The following is a 13,097-nucleotide window of genomic DNA, read 5'->3' on the forward strand; positions in this document are numbered from 1 at the left end:
CAACAGAGCCCCAGGAGCCTGTCTACACCACCTGACTTTCACCTCTGGGTACTAGAGACAGAACAAGGTGGTGGTGTTTGGAGCTGGAGATAGAAAACTTTTAGGCTGCATAATTCAGCATTTGGGTTTGAGGGAATAATTAGAAGTAGGGCTGAGTTCATATAGGACGATGCTGAAATCTCATGAGATGTTCTTGTGATATTTCAGTTCCAAATTCATAAATATGTGCATTTTGGTTGAAATCTTCAGTTATTCAGCCATAGCTGAATGGCAACCAGGAAAAAGAAAATGAGACTTTGCTGGATTGTATTCAAAACTAGGCTCTGGGTTTCCATAGGGACTTTGAGGCACCATAAATAAATAATGATAATTTCTGCGAAAAGGGTATAGGACTTGGGAAAGAATATTCTAACTCTGTTATTGTGAACAATAGAAAAACTAAATTACAAATGGCAAGTCAAAATGTTCTTTCCTGTTCATAAAAATTATAGTGATGAGGAAAAAACACTGAATTTTAGCTTTGTGATAAATATTTATGTTTGTCATGTACCCTTGTCTTGTTCCCATGGTAGCAAATTATTTGTCATATCAACATTGTGTACAGATCTGAAACACATAGGAATCTATTTTCCACTGCAATTGGCTTCCATAAACTTCTGTAAGTCTGCACCAACTAAACTCAGAATTTCTCTTTCCATTTTACTTCCTTTTTCTTTTCATAGGGAGACAAGTCAGGCATGAAATAATCATAGAATAACAACAGAACTGGAAGGAACCTTGAGATGTCATCAAGTCCAGTCCCCTGTACTCATGGCAGGACCAATCATCATTTAGACCATGCCTGACAGGTGTTTGTCAAACCTACACTTAAAACTCTCCACGACTTCCCTAGGCAATTTATTCCAGTGCTTAATCACCCTGACAGTTAGGAAGTTTCTCCTAACTGTTATATCATGCAAGCAAGGTACTAACAAACTTCAACAGGACTTTATTTACCAAAAGTGAAACCTCTTTACAAAGCTGCTGCACCCCTCTGTAGCTCTCACTCAGCCCTGGCTAATCTTCTCCCCCCTCCTTCCTGTTTCCTGTGCTTCCAGACTCCCAACAGCCAGTGCTCCCAGTTCTAATAATTACAAGCAGCATCTAAAACACAACATTCCTCCTCTCTTAAGAAGCTCTCTCAATTATAAAATAAACATTGTTGTTCTAACAACAGCAACAAATATAGAACAAGCCACTATACTGTTGGCAGAAATATTACACTGAAAACACTGTAAATACTACATAACATAGTCTCTAGTCCAGACAGGTGGTCGTCGGGGTCTGACAGACCGTCTCTCAAACCCTGGTTCCAGTGCAATGTCTTGTTGTGTTGGTGCTCTGGTGAAGTCATCCAATGAGGACTGGGTGTTGGCATCATCTCCATACCTGCCCATCAGAAAGTTGATAGGTGTAAGGTCCCTTCTTCTCAATGATTTTAAGAAGAGATGTGAATTTATGGTCCCCTTTGCGTAAAATTCTAGGTTTTCTTACTCTAATGAAGGAACCACACTCAAACTTTGGTTCCTTAGCACTCTGCTGTTTGTCTGTGTCATGGCTCCTTCCCCACTCTGGCAGAAGAAATGCAGAAGTGGGGGCCCACAAAAGTACCCCATAACCTTATCTTTCCAGGCTTTGGTAAAAAACTTCCCCCCCAAAATCTTAACCCAGATTTTGGGGATAAAAACTCTGCTGTCACCACCCAAGAAATGATAATAAAATCAGGGGAGAGATCGCTTGGGAAATCTCACCCCTAAAGTACAAACCAAGGCACAAAAATTAACTAACACCAGGTTAAGAAAAAGAAAAGAGAAAGAACTTTTATTATCACCACAATATTCCTATTGCAGGCATAATGCAATATACTCATGGAGGGGAAACCCACCATGGACCAGGAGCTTAGTTACAAAAGAGAGCAAAACCCATTTTTAAATGCACAGACATCAGATCCCATTTCCCAAATCAACGGGTTTATCTAAACTTTACCCTACTTACAGAAGAGTGAAGAGTCTATTCTTGGAGGGAGATATTCTGTCTGACACCCTCAATAGCTGGAGAGGAGCTGCCCAGAGACAAAGGAGAGGGAAAAACCAAAAACTCCTTCGTCCCAGTTTGAAATTCCTACCTACATTCCTATTGGCCAACTCTACCTGGGTTAGGTAAGGTTAATCCCTTAGTTCCCAGGCTGCTGGCTAACTCTCATGATCATGACAGTCTGTGAAAGCCTTATAGTTTTTGTGGTTCTGTTCAACTATTTTTCTCACATCATCCCCTTTTGGTGCATCAGGTCTTGCCTTTAACATTCCAGCTATGTTCAGTTTAGTATTCATCTGTTTTCCATGCAGTAACTCTGTGGGTGATCTTTGCATTGTGGCACATTGTGTAGCCGTGTATTCTTGCAAGAAATCAGTAGTGAAGGTTATCCACGATTGCCCTTCCAGTTTAGCCATTTGCAAACTCTCTTTCAAGCTTCTGTTAAACCTTTGGACTTCCCCATTGGCTTGAGGGTAATACAGGGATGATCTTCTATGTAAAATGTTCCTCTCTGCTAGAAAAGTTTCAAATTCCAGGGAAGTAAATTGACTACCATTATCCAAAACCAGTTCTTTGGGGTTACCTTCCCTGCTAAAAACTGTACAGGAACTTAATTACTGTAGCAGAAGAGATTTGTGATGTAAACGCTACTTCAGGCCATTTACTGAAATAGTCTATTAAAGTGATGGCATAACGACAGTCAATTGGAGCAAAGGGTCCTACAATGTCAATTGCAAATTTTTCCTATGCAGAATCAGGAAGAGGAACAGGCAGTAATGGTGGGATACAGGTCACTGCTGTCTTATCATATATTTGGCAAGTGACACAGAATTTTATGATTACTTCAGTTTGGGAGTCCATCTCTGGCCACCAATACAGATCTCATTGTCATTGTTTGGTTCTGACAATTCCTTGAAGAGTATCTGTGCCAGGTGTATGAGTTTTGACTGTAATTCTTCTGGCACAAGTCGCCGGTGTGTACCTCATAGCAAACAGCCATCAAGCAAAGAAAGTTCATCCCGAACTCTAAAATAAGACAGGAAAACTGGGTCAAGTTTTTAGGGTTACTGGGCCATCTCTTTGTCAGAAATTCCCATAGCTTTTGTTGAATTGGACATGCTGAACAAGCAGCTTAGAATTGCTCTCTTGTTACTGCAGTAAGAGTGCTTGTAATAAGCGCAACTACTTCATCCTCATTCTCCAGTGGACCATCTGGTAAAGACAAAAGCAGGCGAGAAAGGCAATCACATTTTGGTTTCCAGGCTTATATTCCAGTTCATAATTGAAAGACAGTAGTCTTGCAGACCATCTAGCAATATGATTTCCTGCTCTTCCTAGTCCTTTTGTGGTTAGCAATATTGACAAAGGGCTGTGGTCTATGCGCAATTTGAATGTGCGGCCCTGTAAGTAAGTTCTCCATTTTTCAGTAGCCCAGACACAAGCAAGTGCTTCTTTTTCAACTGTAGAATATTTTCTCTGAGCATCACTCAGTATCCTTGAAGCAAATGCAACAGCCCTCTCTGTGTTGTGCTCTGGAAGTTGTGTGAGAACAGCCCCAAGTCCATAATCAGAAGCATCAGTAGCCACAATTGTGGGCAATGAAGGACTGAATAGCACCTGCATCCTTCTTCTGTGTCAACACTATAGGGCTATGTCTAGACTGCAGGCTTCTTTCGAAAGAGGCTCTTTCGAAAGCCTCTTTCGAAAGAGCCTCTTTCGAAAGATCGCGTCTAGACTGCAGGCGGATCTTTCGAAAGAGCAATCCGCTTTTTCAAAAGAGAGCACCCAGCGAGTCTGGATGCTCTCTTTCGAGGAAGCCCTATTTACATTGAAGAATGCCTTCTTTCGAAAGAGGAGCTTTTGAAAGAAGGCATTCTTCCTCGTGAAACGAGGTTTACCGCCATCGAAAGAAAAGCCGTGTTCTTTTGAAATAATTTTTCAAGTTTTTTAAGTTCCTCTGAAATAGTTTCCCTGACTGAAAATGGTCAGCACTATAACTTCTGCCGTACAGGCATCACATTATGTTGCATTTTAACTTTGTGCACAAACCCATAAGCATAGCCAAGTTTCTTCTCAACCTGGTTTTGGGTCCCTTAATTTCATCCATTAACTACCCTGAGGTTTAAAGCAGCCAATAAATCTCTGCCAAGGATAGGAGTGCCTTTGTGGACAATGTAGAACTCTGCAGTTACACAGCAATCACCAAAAGTCACTGTTGCTAGCAGGCAGCCACGTACTGGAATTTGTTTTTTTCAACTAGCACACCAAGTGAAGTTTAGGTTTAGTAAGAGGCACATCTTTAAAGTAATGCAAATAGATGGAATCAGGAAATAGATACTGCTGAGCCAGTGTCCAATATTATCTGAATAGGATTTGATTTGCCTGAAGATGTGGCAGAAACATTTACAGTGAATCTTATCTGTTCTGGAATTTGTGCAGTAGTGATTTTGTCCACACTCAGCACAGTAACATCTGGTATAGTAAATGCATGCACCTGTTGATTGGACAGGCTACCGCGGCATACCTTAGCAAAATGCCCAATCTTTTTGTGTGATTGCAATGAGCTACATTTGCAGGACATCTTGTGTAGCTTGCAAAGAGTTGTGGGGATCCACAGCGAAAGCAGGCTTTTGCTATGCTTTGAATTTGCTGATTCTATGGTTTTTCATTAGTTTTCCCCTTGTAATTGTCTGCAGTGATAGTGGACTTTTCTGCAAAGGAGTCACAACCTGGACTGGGCCTCCTATATCCATGCTCATTATTTTGGCTTCTGCTATAGCTGACTCAATTTGGGTAGCAATGGTTATTGCTTTTTCCAGTGTGAGTTGTGGTTCTAGAAGCAAGTGTTCTCTTACATGAAGCATGGTTGTTTTCTCAATGAGATGGTCTCCAATCATCTCATCTGCCATATTCCCATAGTCACAAGTTACAATCAGACTCCTCAGAGAAGCAATATACTGCATTATAGTCTCCCCTGGTTTCTTCTCACACTGGCAAAATCTGTAGCGATTAGCTATTACATTCACTTTTGGCACAAAAAAGTTCTTTAATGCAGTGAGTGCAGTCTCATATTTATCATCTGCAAGGGGAAAAGTGTAAAATATACACTGCCCTTCTGCTCCAAGGCAGTGGATTAGCAGAGCACGTTTTCTCATTTCAGAAATCTCTGTAGCACTGATTGTGAGCAGATAAGTCTCAAACATATGAATCCGGGCAGTAAACGCATTTGGAGGCTCACCTGGGCTTTGCAGAAAGGGTGCAGGTGGGTTCAGAGGCAGAAGATCCATCCTCATCGCCAAAATGTTGTATCATGCAAGCAAGGTACTAACAAATTTCAACAGTACTTTATTTACCAAAAGTGAAACCTCTTTACAAAGCTGCTGCACCCCTCTGTAGCTTTCACTCAGCCCTGGCTAATCTTCTCCCCCCTCCTTCCTGTTCCCTGTGCTTCCAGACTCACAACAGCCTGTGCTCCCAGCTCTAATAATTACAAACAGCATATAAAACACCACACCAACCTAAGCCTCCCTTACTGCAATTTAAGCCCATTGCTTCTTGTCCTATCATCAGGAGTTAAGTGAATATGTTTTCTCCCTCCTTATAACAACTTTTCTAATACTTGAAAGTTGTTATTCCATTCCTGCTTCTTCTTCCTTTGTGGATGCAATGGGCTCTGCCAGCAACAGAACCAGTGAAATGCACAGAATCCATATAAAACAAACGCAACTTGGGGCTGAAGGAGGGGAAACAACAGTATCAGTGAGTTCATCAGTCATTCTCATCTGATGAGGTACAGCAGTGCTCTGTAGCCCAACAAGGTGGTGAAAGCCACTGCCTCCTCATGGGCACAGAAGGTAGATTTCCTCCTCTTACTGTTGCTAAATCCCTCAAAGCACTAAATACCACTGGGCACCGGAGAAAGGATTTGTCCTCAAAGTCTCACTGAAGTGGCAATACAATGGAAAAATGACATAAACAAATAAATATCCATTAAGTGTTATTAACCAGAGAACTGTTCTATGTCACATAACATTGATTCTTTGATCTGGTGCCCCTGAACTCATCAGCATGATGGGAAGCTCCAGCTTTGCTCTCCCAGGTTGTGTTGCTTAGGGGAGGGTGGCTGGGGGGAAAGGACTGTGATGGGAGTGGGATGGGGACAGAGCAGGGGCAGGAAAAGGCAGGGTGAGGGCAGGACCTGGGGCAGAATGACCTCCGGATTCCCCCAAGCGTTGGCCCTGCTTGTATGTAAGGCATGTTCTTGCCTTGCTTACAGGAGAGGGATCTCGATGGAAATGTATAATCTGGATCTCATACTGTCGCTATAGAAAGAGCCAGTTTAGAGCAAGGTGGGAGAGTTGTGCCTCTTTGCCTTTGGGGGAAGCCTCCCTTGTTTGTTAGGGTTCTAGATCCTGAAAAATAAACTCGCATTGCACTGCAACTTTCCAGACAGAGTATTTTATATTTTTATCTAACTTATGTGTGTGTGTGCCATGAAGACCGAGCAGGGGTGAGCAATAATTTTTGACTGGGGGCCACTCCAAGATTTTGGAAAGTGGTCAAGTTCTGCACTCTTCCATGATATTAATGGAGGAGATGTGGGGTCTGGGATGGAGGTTGGGTGCAGAGGGGAGCTTTGGGTAAGAGATTGGGGTGCAGGAGGGAGACTGGAGTCTGGGAGGGAGTTTGGATGAAGCAGGCAGGTGTGACCTAGGGCAGGAGACTGGAGTGTAGGGGTTTGGGATGTGGACCTAGGATAGAAGGGGATTGTGTTCTGGGGCAGGAGATTGGGGTGCCGGATCTGAGAGGGGGTATAGGTATAAGAGGTCTTGCCTGGCCATGTGCTTCAGTGAATAGCTGAGCCGAGGAGAGGGGGTGTGGTTCTTCTTGGCTGCCAAACATGCGGCTCCCATTGGCTGGTTTCTGGTTAGAAACCGGTCAATGGGATTGTGCTGGGGGTGGGGGCGGCTCCTGAAGCTTCCCTCCTCCCCTCCAGTTTTGAAACAGAAACGGGGCCTGACAGCTGTGTTTCTGTGTGGCACGCGGGGCAAGCAGGGAAGCCTGCCTAGGGCTCACGGCTGCCTCTGCCGGCTGGATCTGGTGGCTAGGCAGGTTGGATGTGGACCATGGTCTGCATTTGCCCAGGCCTGAGACACAGCCTGGACATAGAATATCAAACAGAACCGCTGCCATGTGCTAGGTCCACAGAGAGGTGAACTGATTGATAAACAGGCCTACTTAGCTGCATATCTTTTTTTCCCCTTTTTTTTCCCACCAGAGCCCCTGGCATGCCACACCACGAAGGCTCAGGCTGCAATTCCTTTTCTGTTGTGAAAGTCTTCACATATTACTGCTGATGAGCATCAACACGAATCCTGTATTTAGATCAGTTCATTAGTTCAGTTTTCTTCCTGCAAAGAGAAGGTCATATATGGCAGTGCTGTGCACATTCAGATTCTCAATTATCTCTGGGTGGAGCAATGTGACAGATGATGATTTTACTATAAAAAAGGCATTGATAGAGCCACTGAACTTTACAAATCAGGCCTTGGCTATGGCATATCATGCAGAAGGGCCCTGAAGGAACCATTTAATAATACTGCTCACAAACAGCACAAAAAGCTATTGGGTTAGGGTATCAGATCAGCCATTGTCAAAAGCATAGATTTGATTTTGGCAAAAACAATCTGTTTTCTTTCATTAAACACTTGAAATATGTTTCCTTGAAGGCCCGTTTTGCTGTATTGATGCCATAAATAATTCCGATGCATACCACGGGTACTTGTTATTATTTCTTTATTGTATAGCATAGGTTGAACCTCTCCAGTCTGGCACTTTCTGGTCCAGAGACTTCCATGGTCTGCCATGATTTTAGTTAGCTGAATGTCCACTTATCATGGGTGTGGCCAAGTTTGCCATAGTACCATAAAGTTTGTTTACAGCCACTAATCCTGGTTCTCAGGCCTGGTCGACACTAAAGGGGAAGGTTGACTTAAGATATGCAACTCCAGCTACGTAAATTACATAGCTGGAGTTGACATATTTTAAATCATCATCCACACAGTGGGAGGTCAATGGGAGCAAATGCTCTGAGGAGCAGCAGGAGTACCAGTGCCCAAGCGGGTGCCCTCTTAGTTCAAAGTAGCAGGTCTTCACTAGACCTGCTAAATTGAACCCTATAAGATCGACCGCAGCAGCGTCGATCTTACACGTAGAGTAGACATGGCCTCAATGTTCTGTGCTGTTATTTAGCTCTAATTTACACCAAATGTCTTCTAAGAGCCCACTAAGTAGTGCAAATGTTGGTCCTGCAGCTAGACAATATAGACGTCCTGTGATTCAGCAAATTCTCTGGTTCAGCACTGGTCAGGGCCTACCAGACTACAGAGGTTCAATCTGTAGTAAGTGTTGTTGATTGTAATAATTACATAAATGTATTTATGTTTTTCATTTATCGTGTGTATTTCCATACTATTAAAAATAGCAAATTTCTGTATTTTCATCCAAGGATAATTAAACAAAACAAAATGCTGAATCACACAAGGAAACCCGTATTAGAACTAATGTGAAGCAATGCATGATTATGTTCAACATCTGCTTATAATATTTTGTTCTGATTTTTCTTCTGATGCTCATATGACTGTGTTTCCCCAGTCTCTTTGCTGAGAATGTAAGGACTGAAAAGAAGCATGCAACATGAATGAGCTCTTATAACCTGATTTTCAGTGATAGTACTTCAAAATGACACATTGAAAGTGTCGACAGAGCAAATTTATGTCCCTGACTCATCCAGCAGTAGTCATTTTACCTTTAGATGGATTTATAGCTTTTTGTGACCATTTCAATTTTATTTACATCAAAGAGTTACTTTCTGTGCAAAATCAAATCAGTAGTTGTTGAGCTCTGGGTTCTTACTGGGAAATATGAAAATATCCAGCTTTGACAAAAATCAAACTCCTGTATTCATCTACCCTGTGAGGAAACCGTTCCTCTGTACGTATTACTTTGTACCATGGCAAAAACCATATTAGTGGGCAAAAACTCCAATTAACCCATGCCTCACTTATGCCCCAAAATAAAACTCATATCTTCCTTCAAGTTCTTATGCAAAGAGTTGATAAAAGGTAATCATGAAAAAAAATGTTTATTTTAGAGATAAAGAGGTATCATGACCTCTGTCATAGAGGCTGGATCTACCTTAGACATGGGTATTGACCTGATTTGTATAAGAACGATGGATTATAACATAACTTTTAATTAAAAGTAAATAGATATATTTACCATCATAAAGACTGTAATTTGATATGATATTGCTGTGGAAGGTTTAATATAAATTAGAATAGTACCATCAAATTAACCCTTATATTTATGTTCCACCCCAGAGACCTAATCTTGGCTCCACTGCTGACTTGTGATGTAGCCTCATGCAATTAACTTACAAATCTTTGGTTAGTGATTCATATGCTTTTCTTCCTCATCTGGGAAATGGGGAGTCTGCCAGTTTAGGACAACTGTACTCCTCTCAGCATCCAGCTCTACAGGCATTGCCTCTTGGATAGAGACGTGCATTTTGCTCCCTTCTCACTAGGAAGCTTACCAAAGAGCTCCCCAATATTAATGGTGTTTTGGCAGAAAAAATCTTTCCCCTGCTCTAAGGATTGCCCTAGGTTACAAGTTTCTCACAGCTTCAGCTCAGAACAAGCAGCCAGTACATCAAGGCCTCAGTTAGCCAACTCCTTCAATTCTCCCTTAGGAGCAAGGCCTTCCATGGACCAGGGATCGCACTGGAGGGCCAAGTGTGGGTAAGGGGCCAGGAGCCAGAGCCTCGGGGCGGCTCAGAGAACTAGCAGGGTGGCCTGCTGCCCACAGCAGAGGTCAGGTCCCCGTATTCACTATGAGCTGTCGGGGGAAGCGGAGTAATGTGGCTCCACTCCCTGGTTACGGGAGGGGAAGAGGCGGGACCATCCCCTGAACTCACTGGGAGAAAGTGGAGCGCTGCAGCTGGCGAGTAGAGTCATGCCCCTCTGCTTCCTCCTGCTAGTCCTGGTGATTGCAATACCAGGCCCCTCTGCTAGTACCTCAGGCCGCATCACTGGGGAATGGGGCTTGGAGAAAGAGGCAGGGCAAGGGTGAAACGGAGGCAGGAAAGAAGCGGGGTGGGAGCAGGAAGAGGGGCAGAAGGTTAACTGTCCATGTCTTCCTCTTGGTGCTGCTGGGAAGAGTCATGTGGGAGGGTGGTCACATGATCGGTGTCTCTACCTCTCTTGTGTCCTTCACCTAAGGGGTAGTGTCCATTTGCTGGATCAGGAAGAAGGCCCCATGTCAGTTAAAACTCGGGCTATTTACTACACAAGTCTTTTCTTTGTTTGTTAGTGTCTGAAGAATCCACTTTGAACTAGTATGTGCATCTCTCCAGGGATGGCAGGATGGGAATGGCTTCAAAGGATTATAGACAATGTTCATTAGCATCCTTCCTCCCTACTAGACAAGGCACAACAACACATACACAATTGCATTAATATAGTACCCCAAGGTTTTAGCCATAACTCAATAAGGTTTAATTTATTCAGTAACGTTTATCTTAATTACCATAAAATTGGTTCAGGACAGTGTGAATCTATCACAGGAAGTCTAGTACTTATGAAAGCTGAACTAGAAGTATTTTTCTCCATTTCACAGGACTTTTAGATTCATATTATTTTCCAATTCTGAACTGGAAAAAGTCAAAATCTCAACAGTCTTGGGGAACACATGAGGTTTGCTTCTTCCCTCCTCTCCTTCCTGCACCATTTAAAAAAAAATCAGAGTGGGTCATTTGAAACATTTGTTTTTCAGTTTTGCTTTTTTTAAACTTTTTTTTAGTATAAACTAGAAGATGTTTATACTAGAACACGGTGTTGCTTGGGTCAGCAATGAATTAGTGGGCTTCAGCCCCTCCTAAAGGGCACATGGGGTTGGGAAGCTTGGGTGGGGGCTAGAGTTGAGGGTTTCAGAGTGCTGGCTGTCCTAGGGAGAGAGGACAATGCTAGCCTTCTCTCACTGCAGCTGTTTGGGGTCAAGTGAGAAGTGCCTGTCCATGGCCACTATAGCTGCAGCAGGCACAGCCAGAGAAGGGGTATGTCCCCCAGCTGGGGGACAGACAGGCACGCAGATAGACAGACACACACACAGACAAACTCTTTCAAATATAAAGTAGATAGCTGTCCCTTTTTCCACCCAAAGGGGTTACAGCTGTGCCCTTCTGTGCTCATTAAACAGTGTAACTGTTCCTGCACCAACTCTTACCTTGCTTTAAGCTATAAGAGGAAGCTGCATTCTAAATTTGGTGTACCTAGCTCTTACCATTTAGGAGGACTTCTTGAACAACCATACAGACAGACAAACTCACTCACAAAACAGGCGAACTCTCTCATATATATAGTAGTTTAGCACAAGTTTTGAAACTAAAATTTGTTTTGAACTGAAAATGTTTTGAAAAAGTCATAAGGGGACATTTAGACATTCTAAACTACTTTTGTCCATTTTTCCCCTCCTCCATCAGGAAATTCAACAAAATTGGCACTTTTTGGCAAAGGGTTTCAATGAATCAGCATTTTCTGACAAAAATATTTCACTAGAAAATTCCCAGCAAGCTTAAGCACTTAACTCCCCCACTCTACACATGTTTAAAGGGATTAAGTAGGTAAAGTTTGCACAGAGCTTTGAAAGTGAAGTGTTATAGAAGGACTAGGTGCTATGGTTATAAGTTACATATGCTTGTCTCCAGTAGAAAAGCCCTTTAATAATTTTAGTGTGCATTATTGAACTTTAACTCTTTATGTAAACGTTCTGTGAACATCTGCCTCTGTCTAGTTATTTCCCTGGTGACTACATAGCCCTGCTCACTGCTCTCCTGTATTATTGCTTAGATTTTCAAATAGCTGAGTAAACAGACTGGTGATGGTTGCCACAGTACTACACCTGTAAGGCTTACAACGCACAAGTGAGTTGGCAACAGTTAGATTTGCTTTCCATAAGCACCAAGAGAATAAATGAAGTCAGAAGAGAGTAGAACCCAAAAACATTCTTTAGTGCTTTATTTCGTAAGTGTTTGAGAGGCAGAATAGAGAAAAGGGGTCAAAAGCTCCTATACTGCATTTTATTTGTGTTTTAGTTGAATGTCAAGGACTGAGGCCCAAAGTGTCTGTTCTTCAAGGGTTTTCAGCCATGAATCACTGCAAATAGAGCCCAAGACAAAGAAAATGTGTGGGGGAGAGTAATTAGAAAAAGGCCTCAGGAGAGCTTTGCCATGTTTATTTTTCTTGATGTTGTTGGATGAAAGAGCGGGGGGGTGGGGGTGGGGAGGACACGTAGAACTATTTCTATTTTTGTGTGTTCTCAGAAATATTAATTATTAACAATAATCACTAATTAATCACCTTTGCCCTTGCATAACCCCTTTCAACCAATAATTTATCCATCTAGGTTCTTACAGTTCTCTCATCACAGATTATAGCTTTGTATGCACCAACTAATTAATTCACAATGTCCCTCTGAGGGAGCCCAATGGTCATTACTCATGTGGAGTAGTACTTGACTCTGCAAGTAGACCCATTAAATCCCTGTGAGGAGGCTGGCAGAAGCTGAGGAGTTTTTGCCTGGCACTAATGGAGGGATGCAGTAGAGTGCAGCGGGGAGCAAGGAGCCTCTAACTGTTTGCTCAGTCCTTCTGAGAGCCAGGCAGCTCTGCAGACCCTACACTTGGAGCAGTACATGGCACATGATGAATGAAGAACACATAGGAGGATGAAAAGCTTATTCAAATGCTCCGCCCCTCCAAGCATCAAACAACAGAGCTGAATGGCTGTGCTCTGAGGGGTGGGAGTGGAGAGTGTATCTGCATCCCTTGAAAGGCGTGTATAAGTGAATGGCTCCCCCTCTGCCCTGTAAAGGTCTAGAAGTAGGTCTTCAGCACCCCCCAATGCAAGACTGTACCACATGGCCTGGTGATCTTCCCAAGGTCACACACAAGTCAGTGCGGCAAT

The sequence above is a fragment of the Pelodiscus sinensis genome, chromosome 10 (assembly GCF_049634645.1).
Source record: "Pelodiscus sinensis isolate JC-2024 chromosome 10, ASM4963464v1, whole genome shotgun sequence".
NCBI classification, from domain to species: domain Eukaryota; kingdom Metazoa; phylum Chordata; order Testudines; family Trionychidae; genus Pelodiscus; species Pelodiscus sinensis.